General features: G+C 49.0%; 1 protein-coding gene across 1 annotated transcript in view; it reads right to left on the reverse strand.

The window, feature by feature from the left end:
- NHSL2 (NHS like 2) overlaps positions 1–14773 on the reverse strand; it is a 189950-nt gene that overhangs the window by 51455 nt on the left and 123722 nt on the right. The gene's annotated exons all lie outside the window — the stretch shown is intronic.

Below are 14773 nucleotides of genomic sequence, written 5' to 3' on the forward strand. Positions count from 1 at the left end.
TCATTGTCCAAAATGCCCCCATAGGTGACTCAAACCTCTACTTATCACAAAATGCTTCAACGTGGCCTTAGGACCCTATATTCCATTTTTCAATCAGAGGTTAAACTGGGCATCCACTATACAATTTTCTGTCAGATATCTGTCCAATGTGGCTGGTTGGAATGAAAACCTGGTAATGTATGGGAGCAAACGACAATCGTCCATTTGCTCACAAACACTGGAAAATAGCCAAAAATGGTTGTTCAGACAAATTGGTTAAAACACACAAAATTAACCAATTTGAACAATTTGTTTTGTCCTTTTTTCAGTGTTTAAAACCATATGATCGACTATCATTTGCTCCCATACATTACCAGGTTTTCATTCCAACCAGCCAGATTGCACAGATATCTGACAGATAATTGTATAGTGGATGGCCCAGCTTAAGAGGGAGACCATGTGGTACAAAGTACACTGCACTCTCTCCTCCTCCTTTGATTACATGTGATGCGCAAATTCACTGTGTGACCTCTCTGGCTGCTCCCTTTCAGTCATATTCTCTGCTTTATGACATAAAGTAGAGAATATGGGGCATATTTATTATTAATTGCGGCCAGACCCTGATATTAAAGATAGCTTATTGCCGCAATGTAAGACCCCTGAGTAGCTGAGACAGGGGCTCCGATGAGAGACCATCCTGGCGATCAGTAAGAAGTAAAGTGATTGCATTTGCGATCACTTTACTTTCCGCTTTTTCCTCCCGCTCTTCCGAGGCTACATAGGCTACACAAGCTAATGCCATGCAAAACATTCTGGAGCTTGGTAAATCTGCCAGTTTAGCGAGGCTACTTTTGTGAAAGAAAAAAAAGGGTATAGAAGCAGATATGGCCAAAATTTCCTGCGATCCCCATACATACATTCAGAGGATAACAGGGGCAGAACCATGGGAGACAATAGAGGCGCCTGCCGCCGGGCTCCAGCTCTTAAGGGGCACCTCCTCCATTGTTCACAGCATATTCACCCAACTTAGGGCTGTAACTATGTACCCGGAGTGTACTGTCATGGCCGGCTAATATATGGCACCCCTTCCCGGCACCTGGGAAGCCACCATACACTAGTGGAAAGCTCCATGTCAGACCATCAGATGCTACCTTCGTCTATCTATAGCCTGTCTGCATGCAAATTGTTACATTATAGTGTCAGCGGTGCTGACAGGGGGGCACCAAATTATATCTTGCCTCCGCGCGTCTGGGATGAATTTACGCCACTGGAGGATAAGTAATATTTGTTGGTATGCCCACCAAAAATGTGCGTTTTCGGGGGACATCCCGCAAATATTCTTTCATAAATAGGCCCCTAACTCTCAGCAAAGACATAGAGCTAGGGGCCGCAGGTGAAGGCTAGTCATACTAGGTCACCCGTTACCCATTGCTGCATTCAGATCAAAGCTGTTTGCACCCATGTTTAATAGGTAATGTAAAATGGTATGCTGGATCCTTCTTTGTCACGTTTCAGTCTCATTTTTGTAACCCCCCTTTTTACCTCTAAAGGGTCTACTGGGTTACTAACTCCTTTGTTACTCCTAATGTACCCACCCTTAGCATTCCTCTAAATGGTGTACATCCCCATTGTCAGTGGCTGAGCGTTTGCAACCGGGTCGATGGTGGCCCAGAGCGCATGCGCACGACGGAGCTGGCACCGTCGTGCGCATGCGCGAGACGCGGATAGCGACGGGCAATCCGTCGCTCCGGGTCTCGCACCAAAGGGGGCATGCTGTCGATGTTGACTGACAGCACGCCCCCTTTGGTGGGCGGGCCGTGGGGGTGGCTGCCCAGATGGAGGCGTTCCCATGAGAACGCCTACTGTCTGGGGGCGGCCCCACTGACATCACAAGTGATGTCAGTGGGAGAGCTTTCGGCTCTGTTTGAGCCGAAAGCTCTCTGGGGCTTGCGGCCACGAGACCCTACCACAAGGGTCTCGTTGCAAGCCCGATGGATCCTGGCCGCTCGCATTAGCTGTGGGTGGCAACCCACAGCAATGCGAGCGGCCAGGAGGCCGCTCCATTAAAAAAAAAGACGCCCTGATTCAGAGCGAGCGCTCTGTCAGAGCGTCCAGCTCTGAATCAGGGCCATAATCCATTATATAAAAAAGCAAGCAAATGAGATAACCTCTGACAGACCTGCCTACTTTATAGACAGTCACCTAATCAGAAGCGTCCTATTATTGTGGATAATGAGGAATCACAAAGCGTCCGCCTCATGGTTTCACGCAAGGTAGTCTACACAGGCTGGCATAGTACCAGGGGCAGATTTACTGCTAGGCAACCTAAACGGCTGCTAGGGCCCGGCAGGTCCCAAGGGGCCTGTGATCGGGCCCCCCTAAAACCCGGCCCTGGAGAGAACCTGCTGCACTGGCACCAGCCGGGTAGAGGACGCAAACCACACTGTGGCTGCCACAGTATAGAAGTTTGGTACAGTATGGAAGCAGCAGCACAGTCACGCGGAAGGAGGCGGGGGAGGAGGCGGAGCTACAGGCTGGGCTGGCCCTATCATTAGGCCAAGTACTGGTAGATGGTCATGGTGAGTCACATGTCACTGTCACTCACTTGCCCCATCCCCGTTCAGGAGGCTTGGCATTGCTAAGGGCGACGTGGCATCATCACCTCAGGTTACAACTAGTACACTGACTGGGAGGCACTGGCAGAGAAGAGCCACTCGAGGAGCCATGGCCATTCTGCCATGCAGGTACGCAGTGCAAATACTAAAAATCCACGGTAGGTACGTTTTGCGGGAAGCCGATGGACGTAATCCCAACCGCCGGCTTCCTGACTGCTTAATCCCGGCAAGGCACTAATGTCAGGCGTCGAAATCCGCACGGGGGGAAGGTTAGGTTTAGGGTTCCCGGGGGGGATTTAGAGTTAGGCATCCCCCCGAGGGGTTAGGTTTAGGCTAGGGGAAGGGGGGTTAGGGCTAGGCACCCCCGGGGGGAGGTTAGGGTTAGGCAACCCAACCTCGGGGGACTTAGGTTTAGGCTGTGGGGAAGGTTTAGGCACTTAGAGGGGGGTTAGAGTTAGGCACTTGGGGGGGAGGTTAGGGTTAGGCACCCCTAAGGGAGGGTCAGGGTTAGGGGGTAGAATTAGGTTAGTTAGTACTTACTGTAGGACGATCAGGATTTAATCCTGTGTCTGGCAGCCGCTGTCGAGATTTGAACCACCGGCCATGCCAGGGAGGGAAGAAAAGTGCTGTGAGAAGTGGGGAGGGTGGTCTGCGCTGAGAGAGGAGGGGGTTCTGTACTGTGAGGGGAGGGGGTTCTGTGCTGTGAGGGAAGAGGGGTCTGTGCTGTAAGAGGAATGGGTCTGTGCTATGAGGAGAGGGGGTCTGTGCTGTGAGGGGAGGGGGTCTGTGCTGTGAGGGGAGGGAAGTCTGCTCTGTGAGAGGAGAGAGGGTCTGTTCTGTGAGGGGATCTGTGATGTGGGGGGAGGGGGTCTGTGCTAGGAGAGGGGGACTGTGCTGTGAGGGGTGTGGGGGTCTATGCTGTGAGGGGGTCTGTGCTGTAAAAGGAGGGGCTCTGTGCTGTGAGGGGGTCTGTGAGGGGAGGGGGGGTCTGTGCTGTAAAGAGGTGAGGGGGTCTGTGCTGTTAGGGGAGAAGGGATCTGTACTGTGAGGGGAGAGGGGGGGTCTGTGCTGAGAGGGGAGAGGGGGTCTGTGCTGTGAGAGAAGAGGGGTTCTGTGCTGTGAGAGGTGAGGGGGTCTGTGCTGTAAAGGGGAGAGGGGGTCTGTGCTGTGAGAGAAGAGGGGTTCTGTGCTGTGAGGAGAGAGGGGGGTCTGTGCTGTGAGAGAAGAGGGGTTCTGTGCTGTGAGGGGTGAGGGGGTCTGTGCTGTGAGGGGAGAGGGGGTCTGTGCTGTGAGAGAAGAGGGGTTCTGTGCTATGAGGGGTGAGGGGGTCTGTGCTGTGAGAGAAGAGGGGTTCTGTACTGTGAAGGGAGAGGGGGTCTGTGCTGTAAAGGGGTGAGGGGGTCTTTGCTGTGAGAGAAGAGGGGTTCTGTGCTGTGAGGGGAGAGGGGGTCTGTGCTGTGAAGGGAGAGGGGGTCTTTGCTGTGAGAGAAGAGGGGAGAGGGGGTCTGTGCTGTGAGAGGAGAGGGTGTCTATGCTGTGAGGGGAGAGGGGGTCTGTGCTGTGAGAAAAGAGGGGTTCTGTGCTGTGAAGGGAGAGGGAGTCTGCTGTGAGGGGAGATGGGGTCTGTGCTGTGAGAGAAGGGGGATTCTGTGCTGTGAGAGAAGAGGGGTTCTGTGCTGTGAGGGGTGAGGGGGTCTGTGCTGTGAGAGAAGAGGGGTTCTGTGCTGTGAAGGGAGACTGTGCTGTAAAGGGGGGATGAGGTCTTTGCTGTGAGAGAAGAGGGGTTCTGTGCTGTGAGGGGAGAGGGGGTCTGTGCTGTGAAGGGAGAGGGGGTCTTTGCTGTGAGAGAAGAGGGGTGAGGGGAGAGGGGGTCTGTGCTGTGAGAGGAGAGTGTCTATGCTGTGAGGGGAGAGGGGGTCTGTGCTGTGAGAGAAGAGGGGTTCTGTGCAGTGAGAGAAGAGGGGTGAGGGGAGAGGGGGTCTGTGCTATGAGAGGAGAGTGTGTCTATGCTGTGACGGGAGAGGGGGTCTGTGCTGGGAGAGAAGAGGGGTTCTGTGCTGTGAGGGGAGAGGGGGTCTGTGCTGTGAGAGAAAAGGGGGTTCTGTGCTGTGAGAGAAGAGGGGTTCTGTGCTGTGAGGGGAGAGGGGGTCTGTGCTGTGAGAGAAAAGGGGTTCTGTGCTGTGAGAGAAGAGGGGTTCTGTGCTGTGAGGGGAGAAGGGTTCTGTGCTGCTGCGGACCTTTTCTTCAGGGTGCTGTACAGGGGCATAAATCAGGAATGAAAATATAGTGCTATGCATTGTTTGAGGGAGGGGAACCCCAAAACTGCTATCTTGCCTATGGCCCCATGAGTTGTAAATCTGGCTCTGCAGAGTACTCACTATGAATCAGCCCCTTGGACTGCAAAAAAAGAGTTCAGGGATATATCAGAGGAGTGCACCCGGCCTGAATCAGCCAGCATAGATCCATCAAGCCGTAGCAACAACAGAGAAACACCCAGGGCACATGCAGGCTTCAACTAAGCTACATTTAGCCATATTTCTTCACGTATGACAGGATGAGCCAAAGCTGAGATGAACAAACCACACAACAGTTTCTGAGTCACCTCTTTCCTAATTGGGAGGAGACTGAGCTTCTTTCACGTGTATGGAAGAAGGTTGACAGTAATTTAAAAAAAGACAACCTTGATTAGATAGGAAATCAGTAAAAATATCTACCAGTTCTATAGAAACAGGCATTGCTCTGAATTATAAAGTCACCTTCACTTACCTTTAACACGTTTCTGTTGGGAGGTATACGTATACTCACTTAATGCTTATTTATATTCACATCTGCTTTCTTGAGCAGCCAGGACCCGCTTAGCCTTGTCTCTCATCTGTCCCCCACGTCTACCTATTTGCATACTGTCCATCCTTTGTGCTATCTCTAAGATCGTTACATGATTTGTATGCTCGAAATTTTATGATTATACTCTGATCATTTATATAAGTCGTGTTCTGATGCACAACTGTTCTCACGTGACTTGTATGTTAATGTCTGTTATGTTTTATTTGCTTTATTCTGTTTAATTGTTTCCTGACTTGTACGGAGCTTGTGGCACCTTATAAATAAATCTATTAGCTGATTTAAAGGCAGTCATTGAGCTCTGCGTCAAATTGACAATTAGTTTCTTCCTTACGAAATGCACTACAAATTACTTCACAGAGCATATTATACTCCCAAACTGAGACTTTAGTGGGCATATCTGATAATTCTGTTTCAAATGCTCTAACTCTGATGCTGATATCCTACATTGTATGTGGATATGTCCTGTTGTCCAGTCCTTTTGGACAGATGTCGAAACTTATATTACTAGAGATCTTGGAATAACCTTCATGGTCCATATGACTTGGTCCTTTTGGAATCACTATGACCCGTCTAATCCTTGTACCTGTTCGAAAGGTGCTAGATTACTATTGGTCTTGTCTGTTAAGACCACAAAGCTGATCACTGGAGCCCGGGTCCGGGATTTGCCCTGCCTGTGAGTGCAGAGCAGGAGTCCAGTAACCGGGGAAAGCCTGGAAAATCATAACGCCTCCAGGTGGCATTATCCCAGGGCTTCCCCCGGTATTTTTTCACAATTTACTTTTAGTAAATCTCAGGCTTACTAAATATATGTGATAATTAGGGCTTGGAGTGGAATTTTACGAATTCTACTCCAATTGCCCATTAGTAAATTTAGGTGAAACTAAAATAATGTGAAAAGGGTGTGAAAACACCTTTTTTCACTTTATTTTAGTAAAAATAATGTTAATAAATAGATCTATGTGTGCTTATAAGGAGGTTCATCTACTATCTACAGCGTACAGTGCCTATCCTGCAATGACAGGTCACTAGCGGTTGCTGCAATTGAAATTAATGAAAGAAGCGCTGATTGGCTAAGAGCGGCACTTCCATGCTCTCAGCCAATCAGCGCTTTCTCCATTAATTTCAATAGCAGTGAACTTTCATTTTGGTTTAGGCCCTGTACAGAAGACCATTGGATGCCTACATGGAATGAAGAGGAGAACATGATTACTTCAATTCCCCATTCCCCCTCTCTGACCATCACCTTCTCTCTTTTAACCTATCCCTCTCTCCTTACCTTCCTCTACCTCATAAGGCCACCATCACTAAGCGTAACATTGATGCTATTGACACCATTTATTTTTCAACCCAGCTTGACTCACTTCTCTCCCCTATCAAGTCTCTCTCCTGCCCTGAACAAGCCATTTCCCTATACAATACCTCCCTTACTGTTGCTCCGGCGATCACTATTCACCCTCGCAGATTTACACCTCAACCCTGGCATTCCAAATGCACCAGATACTTGCAAAAGTGTTCGCGAACTGCCGAGCGACAGTGGAGAAGATCACGCTCTAAGGCTGATTTTCTCCATTTCAAATTTATGCTCTCATCATACAGTGCTGCCCTTTCCCTCTCTAAACAGTCATATTTCAAGAACCTCATCTCTCAGTCCTCAAATCCCCAACGTCTCTTCACCACCTTCAACTCCCTCCTCCGCCCACCCCCTCCTCGCCTCCCCTCCTCGCTCTCTGCCCTCGACTTCGCTACCTACTTTACATCTAAAATTTACTCCATACGTCAGGACATCATATCCCACCAGTCCCCCTGCTATCCACCTGCTCTCTCTTCCCAGATCACCCCTCATCTTCCATTTTACAAACTCTAACTTTCTTCTCCCCTGTATCTGGAGAGGAAGTCATGTCCCTCATCCAGTCCTCCCCCCCCTCCACCTCCCCCCTTGACCCTATCCCTTCACGTCTCCTCCGCAACCTCTCTCCTTCTGCCTGCTCCCATCTTGCCCACCTCCTTAATCTCTCCCTCTCATCAGGCACTGTAAGGCTTCTAGGTGTACTAGGCAAAACTTTTGCCTGCCCCCCCTTTGCACAGGTGGAGTGCCAGATAACGGGTTGGGTATAAAATCCCGGAGGTTGGGATGCCGCTGGTCAGAATACCGACAGCAGCATCCCAACAGTCAGAATCCTGACACCCGTCAGGACAAAAGGTAAGCCTAACCCTAACCCCTCCCTCCCTGGTGCCTAACCCCAACCTCCCCCCCAGTGCCTACTGTAAACCTAACCTACCCCTCCCCAAACCCTAACACTCCCCCCTCGGTGCCTAAACCTAACCTCCCCCCGAGAGCCTAAACCTAACCTCCCCTTCCCCGCACCCTAAACCTAGCCCTTCCCCCTAGTGCCTAACCCTAACCCGCACCTTAACCCTCCCCCTAATGCCCAATACTTACCTTCTTGATGCCGGTGGTCCGGATTCTGGTGCCGGGATCCTGACGCTGTCGGGATTTCGGTGCCAGTATTTCACCTGACGGCATACTGCACACCGGGATGCTAACTACATCTTGTTTTGGGTATATATACACATATCACTATAATATATACTGTGTATATATATATATATATATATATATACATACCTCCCAACTGTAGTCCCATTTTTTGGGGACTGTCCCGCTGTCCCGCCCGCGGGCCGCAGTGTCCCACGTTGTGGTGGAAGTTGGGGGACACGCACTGCTGGTGAGCAGAGAGAGAATAGATGCCGTGCGCATTCACAGTGCGGGGAGGAATCCCGTGGGCAGCCCCGCATCTCAAAGATGCTGGGCACGCCCATTAGTGACGTAAACGGGAACGTGGCGCTAGACCACGCCCCTTTTGTATAGACCACGACCCTTTTTCATATACATATACACATACCATATATATATATATATATATATATATATATAGAAATATACCACACATTTAAAATATGCAGTTACAAGGGCACTCACCAGATTAGTTAATATATAATATTTAAATTTCACAGACTTAATATGTTACATGCTGGTGCCTACCACGTGCCGCAGCACATTGAGCACAGGGGCAGTTTGCTGCTGGACGCCGGGAGCCTGGCACAGTGCTACATCGTATCTGCTGCCTGGTGAGAAGTCTGGGAGTAGGCTGGAGATGGGCCGCGGAGGGTCTGAAGGCGGAGCAAATGCTCCATCGGGCATTTTTTTTTTTACACTGTACTAAGCAGCGGAATCCCGAGGAGGGGGGTCAGATAAAGAAGGGCAGGCTGAGCGGCCGCTGGCTGCTTACGCCCCAAACACGGCAGCGGAACCAAGAGTAGACTGAGGCCAGACATTCCTGCAGCCCAAGCTAGCAGCACGGGACAGGAGACATTGAAGACTGGAGGCGGAGCAGTTGCGTGGGCCGGCCAGTGATGTCGCCGGCGCCGGACACAGCTGCCGCAGGCTATACTCTATCTGCGTGTATTGCCTTCTCCAGGGGTGGGGGAGGTGTAGATAGGCGCCCGCCACTGGGAATTCACAGGGTCTCGCATCCTGCAGGACTGACTTCCTGGAGAGGGAAGACCATGCCCTCTCTCCATGGCAGCCTCAGCGTGCTGCCCCTCAGGTCCCGGCACCATTAGGCAGCTGCCTAAAGCTGCCTAATGGAAGCGCCGGCCCTGGGCACTGTCCCGTCTGCATTCACACATGCCCTTGTCTCCCCCATACTAAAAAAACCTACCCATGATTCTAACACTCTCTCCAACTACCGTCCCATATCTCTCCTCAATTTTGCCTCCAAGCTCTTGGAGCGTGTTGTTTACAAGCGCCTTACCACCTTTCTTTCCTCTCACTCCCTCCTTGACCCTTTTCAGTCTGGCTTCCGTTCTCTCCACTCCACTGAAACTGCCCTCACAAAAGTCAGCAATGACCTTTAGGGCCGCTACTCTCTGCTCATTCTTCTTGACCTTTCTGCTGCTTTCAACACTGTGGACCACCCTCTCCTTCTGCAAATCCTTCACTCCCTTGGTCTATGTGATACTGCCCTCTCCTGGCTATCCTCCTGCCTCTCTGACCGATCCTTCTCTGTCTCCTCTCATGACTCCTCTTCTCTACCACAGCCTCTTGCAGTAGGTGTTCCCCAAGGTTTGTTCTTGGACCTCTCCTTTTCTCACTCTATACATCCTCATTAGGTGAACTCATCAGTTCTTTTGACCTCTAATATCATCTCTATGCTGATGATACTCAGATCTACCTTTCCTCCCCTGACCTCTCTCCCTCTCTCCTCACTCGTGTCTCCAACTGTCTCTCTGCCATCTCTTCCTGGATGTCCCAGCAATTTCTTAAACTTAATATGTCTAAGACTGAGCTAATCATCTTTCCTCCCCCCTACATGACCACACTTCCCACCATTTCTTTATCAATTGATGGCACAACTTCTCTAGCCCCAAAATGCGCTGTCTTGGAGTTATCCTGGACTCCTCCCTCTCCTTCAAACCACAAATCCAGAATCTCTCACAGTCCTGTCATTTTCATCTTAAAAATATTTCCAAGATTAGACCCTTTCTCACCCAGGATGCCACTAAAACCCCCATACACTCATTGGTCATCTCCAGATTGGACTACTGTAACCTCCTCCTATCTGGCCTCCCCGAATCCCTTCTCTCCCCTCTTCAGTATGTCCTCAATGCTGCTGCTCGGCTCATCTTCCTTTCAAAACGCTCTGCATCTGCCTCCCCTCTCCTACAACCTCTCAACTGGCTCCCCTTCCCTTTTAGAACCCAATTTAAGGTTCTCACGCTCACTTACAAAGCCCTCAGCCATTCCTCTCCCATTTACATCTCTGATCTCATCTCCCTTCACTCTCCTGTCCGCCCTCTTCGTTCAACAAATGCACGCCGCCTTTCATGCCAATTGATTACTTCCTCCCACTCCCGCCTCCAAGATTTTGCCCGCGCTGCTCCCCACCTTTGGAACTCTCTCCCTCTCCCCATCAGACTCTCCACCTATCTACAATCCTTCAAACGGGCTCTCAAGACCCACTACTTCATCAAAGCCTTCCAGCTCTCATTTTAACTTGCTGCTACATGCTCCTTCCTCACCATCTACCCCATCTGTGTCACCCCTGTTTGTCTGTCCCTCCCCCTTAGGATGTAAGCTTCTATGAGCAGGGCCCCCTACCCTCTTGTGCATCTCCTTGCCATACTTTCATCTACTTCTTACTCTCTACCAGGGCACATAACACTTGGTTGCTTTGCATTGTTGCTTATCTGGGTGTTATGTTCGCGAATGTAGCAATGTATATTATCCATGTCCTGTAATGTATTTAATGTATTGTATTGTATTGTATTGTACTGTAAGTCACTGTATATTTGTTTATGTACTTTGTAAGGCACTGCATAACACTTGTGGCGCCATATAAATAAACGATAATAATAATAATAATTTCTTAAGTAGCGTTCTCGTTAGGCTGATTCAGCAGGGCGCCGCGCCCTATTTCTAAAGGGCAGAAAGCACCCTGCCCTCCGGCGCGGCGCCCTGCTAAAACAGCCTGCGTGTGCCGTCCCCTCCTGCAGGTGGGGAAAACGGCGGTGCAGCGGTCACCGCCGGCGAATGTATGCGCCCGGCATCCATTCACAGTGACCGCAGCGCTTGGTGCTGCCCACCATGTCCGAATGTGCCGTGCATGCCCCCAAGAGTGACGAAAAGGGGACGCGTCATGAAGACACGCCCCCTTTCCTTGACCATGCCCCCTTTTCGGGCGCATGTGTAGAAATGCCCATTGTCTAGGTCTGGTGCCCTGCCCGGCGTCGGCCCTAGAGTGAACACTAGTAAGTATGTAAGTAATGTATTTAGGATGTGCGGGGTTTTTTTTGTTTCAAATAAAATACTTCCACATGTCGTGTGTTTGTACTGTTGTTATTTTAATATTTTCTTTACAGGTGCCAGTTGGCTCTTTATGTCCAGGCATGCTGGTTTTTGTTATTACACAAGTGCCAGCATACCGGGGCAGGCTTTCTGGCATCTGTAGTCTGCCCATTAAAAAAAAAACAATATTATAATTTATGCTTTACACATTAGCCCTGCACTCACTGTCACCAGGGGAGCGGGGAATAGCCCCAGGCTTTCAACACAAAGCTGGATGATCCTCAGGAGGGAAACCTCATTTTTCAGGATATCCGGCACTGGGCTGACCAGTTTAAGGCAGATTAATGTTATGGCAGGGGGACCCCACACTGTGTTTAATCTTATTCACATCAGAGAAGGTGATGAATGGAAGACTGGTCTGCTATTTTGGTGTCACTCCGTCGGATGTTTTCAACCGGTGCGGCCCGCACCCCCCTAATAACACCACTGTTTCTAGTCATGTCATTTTATGTATTTTACGCTATATAAACTGTCATAGGCCTCACTCTACATCAGTCCCTATCTATCTTTATGATGTCATGTCATAGAACATGAATACTCAGCCCCTATCTATATGTATGATGTCATGTCAGAGGAAATGTATACTCAGCCCCTATCTATCTATATGATGTTATGTCATAGGACATGTATACCGACGACTGTGTTAATCCCGACACCGGAACTCCAACAGGACAGGACGCCCGGAACGATCGTGAAACGACGGTGGAAAGTATACACATAGCCGGGGATGGGGGAGTTAGGTTTAGGGATCCTACAGAGCGATTTAGGGTTAGGCACCCCCCCCACCGGGAGGGTTAGGTTTAGGCCAGGGGAAGGGGGGGATAGGTCTAGGTAATAGGGGGGGAGGTTAGGGTTAGGCACCCCCCTGGGAGGGTTAGGTTTAGGGTGCGAGGAGGGGGGTTTAGGGTTAGGCACTAAGGGGAGAGGTTAGGGTTAGGCACCCCTAAAGGTGAGTTAGGGTTAGTAATAGTAAACTTACCTCCGCTGTCGGGATCTCCTCCATCGGGCTGCCGGCGTCGGGATTTGAACCGCCGGGCTCACGTCCGGTGGTCAAACATATCAGAGGAAATGAATACTCAGCCCCTATCTATCTGTATGATGTCGTATCATAGGAAATGAATACTCAGCCCCTATCTATCTGTGTGATGTCATGAATGTATAGTCAGCCCCTATCTATCTGTATGACGTAATGTCATAGGAAATACATACTCAGCCCCTATCCATCTGTATGATGTCGTATCATAGGAAATGAATACTCAGCCCCTATCTGTATGACGTAATGTCATAGGAAATACATACTCAGCCCCTATCTATCTGTATAATGTCGTATCATAGGAAATGTATATTCAGTCCCTATCTATCTGTATGATGTCATGTCATAGGAAATGTATACTCAGCCCCTATCTATCTGTATGACGTAATGTCATAGGAAATACATACTCAGCCCCTATCTATCTGTATGATGTCATGTCATAGGAAATGTATACTCAGCCCCTATCTGTATGATGTCATGTCATAGGAAATGTATACTTAGCCGCTATCTATCTGTATGATGTCATGTCATTGGGAATGTATACTAAGCCCCTATCTGTATGATGTCATGTTATAGGACATGAATACTCAGCCCCTATCTGTATTATGTCATGCCATAGGAAATGTATACTCAGCCCCTATCTGTATGATGTCATGTAATAGGAATTGTATACTTAGCCGCTATCTATCGGTATGATGTCATGTAATAGGACTTGTATACTTAGCCCCTATCTAGCTGTATGATGTCATGTAATAGGAATTGTATACTTAGCCGCTATCTATCTGTATGATGTCATGTCATAGGAAATTAATACTCAGCCACTATCTATTTGTATGTAGTCACGTCAGAGGAAATGAATACGTGAATTATCAGTGAAGCCAATTAGGTAGAACATTTTTATATTGTAAATTGTGATGTATTCCAGTGTACTGCTTAGCAAGACAAAGGGCTGGAGTATGAGAATGGAATATATTAGGTCACTTTATGGCTCCTTGCCTCATATTACTGTATTTTTGGCACTAGTTTTTATGCAGTACTGTCCCTGTGTGGTGAGTGACTTATTGTTTATACAGTATTACAGGGCTATCCAGCTGTCCGCTTCCAGCCCATGTTTGTGTATCCTATGGTCCCTGCAGCCCTTGAACAACAGATGACTCATAGCCCGCACACACGAGAGAAGACTGCTGGTAGGCCAATAGATAAAATATCAACAAAAGTCCAATTTACGTTTTACAGAAGGATAAAAACATCTCTGAAGGGTGAAACATGAAGAAATGTCCTGTGTGATTAACAATGAGCTTCCCTCAGGGAGCAATAGCATGTGTTAAGAATTCCACTTAAACACAAAATGCTGGGGATCATTTCTAGTGACTGCTGAGAGACAAGACAGTGACTACAATGTACAGATAGTTAAAGCATCATTGGTTTTGTAGGTACTGTACAACACACACTAATGGGTGTACATGCTGGCTTAATCATTTTGGGGGAGATGTACTAAGTTCTGGAAAGTGATAAACTACCAACCACTCAGCTCATAACTGTCATGTTACAGGCTGTGTTTGAAAAATGACAGTTAGGAGCTGGTTGGTAGTTTATCACTCTCCAGAGCTTGGTACATCTGCCCCAGACTGAAGTTATATTATGAGGAAGACAATGAATGGAAGAATGTATGGGATGATGGGTCAGGCACTGAGGATGTAAATCCTGTATTGAAACACAAGAGGGGAATGATAGGGCAGGGCCGAAACTAGGATATCTGTCACCTGGTGCAAGGCAGTAATTTTGCGCCCCCTCCCTTACCGTACCTGGATTTTGTCCTTGCTCCTCCATAAGGCAGTGCACTAGTCAGACGACCCTGGTATAGTGACTTACATTGTTCCACACACCATAATGCCCATTACACATTATGCCACACACTGTAATGCCTATTACCAAAGTGCCACTTACATATTTGCCCGACAACATTTTATGCCCCACAGTAAGGCTTCTAATTACTTTTAAATTACCTGCTTGTTGTCAGGGGTTTTATGCTCATTACCAGGGGTTCCATGCTTGTTGTCGGGGGTTTCATGCTCATTGCCAGGGGGTTTCATGCCCGTTGCCATGGGGTTTATGTTCGTTGCCATGGGGTTACATGCTCATTGCCATGGGGTTTATGCTCGTTGCCATGGGGTTTATGCTCGTCGCCAGAGTGTTTCATACTCATAGCCAGGGGGTTTCATGCTCATTGCCAGGGGGTTTCATGCTCGTTGCCAGGAGGTTTCATGCTCGTTGCCAGGGGGTTTATGCTCGTTGCCAGGGGTTACATGCTCATTTGCAGGGGGTTTCATGCTCGTTGCCATGGGGTTTATGCTCATTGTCAGCGGGTTTCACGGGAGAAGATGCAGCTTTCTG

This window comes from Taudactylus pleione, unplaced genomic scaffold (genome assembly GCF_031769625.1).
Source record: "Taudactylus pleione unplaced genomic scaffold, aTauple2 ptg000352l, whole genome shotgun sequence".
NCBI classification, from domain to species: Eukaryota; Metazoa; Chordata; class Amphibia; order Anura; family Myobatrachidae; genus Taudactylus; species Taudactylus pleione.